This window comes from Lonchura striata, chromosome 3, assembly GCF_050655825.1.
Source record: "Lonchura striata isolate lonStrDom1 chromosome 3, ASM5065582v1, whole genome shotgun sequence".
In the NCBI taxonomy this organism is placed as follows: Eukaryota; Metazoa; Chordata; class Aves; order Passeriformes; family Estrildidae; genus Lonchura; species Lonchura striata.
In genome coordinates, this window is record NC_140705.1 from 13,174,377 (window position 1) to 13,178,811 (window position 4,435).

The following is a 4,435-nucleotide window of genomic DNA, read 5'->3' on the forward strand; positions in this document are numbered from 1 at the left end:
TAGATTATATAATCTGGAAAAAATCTGTGGATATGCCCAGTAACAAGATTCTTAGTTCATTCCCTTTTTTCAGTCTAACATCTACACTACTCTCTTTTTGATTTACTAGCAGTTCAGTAAAGTATCTGTTCCCAGTCAGTATGCATTAATTTTCTTGACAATAAACTTGTAAAAAACTCTGACAGCTCAAACTAATATTGAGTCAGAAGATCCATGAACATAGAGCAGCTTCACATATTAAATTTGAACTCATCGGACAGAAAAGTTAAATATTTCATAATAATAAGGCAAGCAAATAAATTCCATACTTGCCATGGAAACACTGACACTCAAACTAACAGCAGCACTTGATCACACTCTACTCATGTAATGTTATATTTTAGGCCTTAATTCTGCAGTGAAACTCCCTCAGCACGGCAGCCCAATCATACCTCCTTAGGTATTTCTGGATTACTTCTTTGGCACTGGGACTTCTATCTTTCTCCTGGGTTAAAAAGCAGGAAGCAGAGTGTTTTCACACCATAAGCAGCAGCACACAGAATGTTTTAGCCACATCCAAGTATAATTATGGGCAGGATACTGTCCATACATACTCAAGTAGAAATCTTTCACAGATAATAACTATATCTTGCAATTAGCAGTAGCTTCCACAGACCTCTGCAGCAGCAGACAGAGGGTGGGGAGCTTGGCAAGCTGAGGCACCTGATCCCACAAGATGCTCTGTACGAGGCAGCATTGCATCAACTCCAGCAAACACAGCTGGAGTTACAGATGTTCAATACATCACATAAACAGGTCTATAAACTCTGGCAGTTTTGCACATTACTTACCTGAATATGAAAGACACTTACTCGAAATGAGGCAAGAGAACTAAGAATGTACACATTCTAGCACAGACCAAGGACCACTTCTTGTCACACCCCAAAGGCTATGCCTTGTTGCACCCTGCTTTTAACATGAAATCCACTATACAGATCAATAGCATTCTGCCATAAAAAGCATGCTATGAGGGTTTTGGTTTAGGTTGGGTTTGGTTTTTTTTTTTTTTTTCCATTTTCTACAACCACACTTGAAAGGAGAAAAAGAATCCTAAGAAAATGAAAACAAAGTCCTCTGGAGACATAAGATTATGATGGAGACAAAATCTGACAGTAGCAAAACCTATTTCGCTACCCATCCTTAGAGTCCTCTCCCAGTATGCACAGCCAATAAGCAGTAAACATTCTGGTCATGACAGGAAAACATTTCACAAAGGCTCTCTATGTTTCTAGAAGACATGAATTGAATTTTTTAATAAAATACTAAGTCTCAAAGCAATTCAAAGATTGCATTTCAAAAAGAGAATCATATCTAAGCAAAAAGAAATTCTATAGAACTGTTACTCAAATAGCTAACAGAAAGCCTGAAATGTGACATGGAAGAAAGACTGCAAAATATCTTGACATTACTGTCATATTACAAGTCAGAACTTCAAGAGCAATGAATGAGATGTAAATATTTACCCTAGGTAGCTAGACCAAAGAATGCAAACAGATTCCAGTGATAAAATACAATTTTTCAATATCTTTAGTGCTGGAAATGGAAATGTTAACTCTGCCAGGCCCATTGACCCTGAATGATGAATACAATCAATTACATTTTTACCTGTCAGTAATTCACATCATTGCCTTTCTTGCAGCTGACTGCTCTCTGTCTTCCAATTCTTGTTTCAAGGCACTAAACAACTTTTTATATCCACTTTTCATTCTATCTTTTTAACAGATTCCCTACTGCCATCTCCAGCTAACACTGCTTGTTTCAGAACTTGCCTGTTTTCTTCCTGTATTTTCTGTGTTGCCTGTGCCCATGATCTCCCATCTCAGAAAGGTGGCTCTTCTGGTCTCTGAAGTGTCATCTTAAATCTCAATCTCCCTCAAGCTCCACAAATTTTAACCACGTCCTAACAATCTGATGCAAAGTTCACTGGTCAGAAAGAGCCATTAACTTCAATGGGCTATGAATCAGGACCAGATTGCTGCCAGTAGCTCTGGACTGAAATCTAGCTAAAGAAAAATAACAAAAGAAACTGTATTGGTGCCCTTGTTGCTAATTACAGATGACTGCTGAACACAGTCATGTCAACACTATAGCCTTGGTTAATACTAGCTCTATTTCCAGTATATTTTCTCCAGTCCTTATGCAAAAGACTAAGGCCTTACATTGATGTACCTTTATTTCTACAAATTAAGAGTGATGCCAAAGGTCTCTGACAGAGCTTGAATAAATTAGCATACACTAGCTCCTATAATTTCTTTTATAAACTACAAAATACCATTCGACATCTAGCTGGGTAAGACAAGGAAAGTCATAATGTTTATGAACTGGGTTATTAAATAACTGCAAAAAAAATATCCACAGTTAAATAGGGTTTAGAGTGAAAGAATATTCAGAAAGCACAGTGAAAAGTTTAAATTTAGTATGTTTTGAATTCTCACTAGTGAGGGCATAAAATTCCGTTCTTTCAAGGAACCTCTGTCTAATCTCATTAATCTACCATCAATTTGAAGAAAATGCATTGCAGAAATCAAAAATAACCCTATAACCCTACTTTATTCTTCTTGCCTTCATTCATAAACATTCTGGTACTTATTCCCTCTTCATTTAATCCTCCCTGACTCTTGCAGCCTCAGGTTTCTAATGCATATTTTTTATAAGGGAAAAATCAAATTAATTGCTTTTGCCCACCTTTCCTTTTCCTATCAGTTTTTAATGTTTTGTAAGTGCCTTGTTGTAAAGCCAATGCCTTTCTGTAATCCCACAGTGCTCCCACCAAGTGGTACAGGGAAATCAGTTCTAACAGACAATTTAGGCAACCTAATGTACAACAATAAGATACATAAACGCTAGGTAGAAGATTCCGTTCATGTTATGGGGAAAGTTATCATCAGACAGCCACTATTGCCTACATAAAACTAAAATATTACACATTTATTAAAAAGTATGATGTGGTTTGAGGCTATTTCAACAGTATTTGACAGAAATTACAATTCACATTTTTACCCTATATTGTACTAAGCAAGGTATTTTAGGAAAAGTGATGAAAGTAACACTGCCTATTACCACATAATTTTGCCACATGTTAGCAAGGATGAGGCCAATTATGTGACCTTCAATGAAGAGGTGCAGTTTTGGGTGTACAGGTTTTTGACTGCTTTTTCTTAAAGATACTTATGCTAACACTTTTATTATAATGAAGTACACTCCACCCTCACATCTTCAGCTATAGCAGGCAAATGCTTTGTAGAAATGAAATTACTGTTGCAACAAGGTTGCTTATGACATTGTTTAATACAAAAAAAAAATAGTTGGGACACAGTACACTGATAGGGGGTGGAGTGTACCATATATATACAAAAGAGAGCTATTCTATCATCTGACATTGATGTGGGAAGAGAGAACAAAATCAAATGCATTTTCTTTCCAGCACTGAAACATGCAAAGAGAAAATTACAAGTTGTATGCAGCTCAGAATAATAAAAAGAAATTCCCCAGTATACTTGTTTGGATTTTTTAAAAATATATTTAATTCTCTGATCTTTCACTTAAAAACTTAGAATTAAGCAATGAGTGAACAGGATCTGAAACACAGACAAGGCATTGCTTACATCACATTAAAAGGCATCTTTTAAATGCTGCTGTGGCTTTCTAAATTTACACTGAACAGAATTTTTAGTTGCTGGGAATTTGAAATACAAGATGAACTTGTCCACATCTATTTCTTTAAGTGGAATTGTAAATATGCAATAAATTGCTGTTCCAAAGAGGCAACATGCAGAATTCAAAATTGTTTCTTGCAAGATTCTGTTGACCTGTCTATGAAGAGATATTGCAGCAGTGGTACAAAATCCATAGCTCAAGCATGAAATCCTAGTGTCTGGATATCTGACTATACTGTTCTCCAAAATACACCACTTCTTTAGAACCATTTAATTTAGTTTTAGGAAAACAGTTGCTCACCAACTTTTTTTTTTTTTTTTTACAAACAAAAAAAAATGGCAGGGAGGGTAGGAGGAGGGAAGAGGTGGAAAGAGCTCATGCATTATGATGATATTTAGCAGAAAGCTGCAAACAGAAAGCAAAGGCAAATATTTTAAATGTGATAGATTTCAAGCAGAAATGTGAAAGTATTTTTTCCTAGTAAATAGCTTGGCAGAGTTGGTTGGGACAAAATTTGGGTTGCAGCTAGAGGCTGAAGCAGCAGCGTGGAGAAACAAAACAAACAGGCATTTACCCAACACCCCCTTTCTCTCCCAGTTAGCGAAGTATGACTGATGCTTTTGGTTGGCCACAAGGCAAATATTAGCTAGAATCTCATTTAGCTACATCAACATCCACAGTCCCAGATGCTTAAAACTTATCATGGATTAAAGCCATGAAATAAAAATTTAAAAAGAAA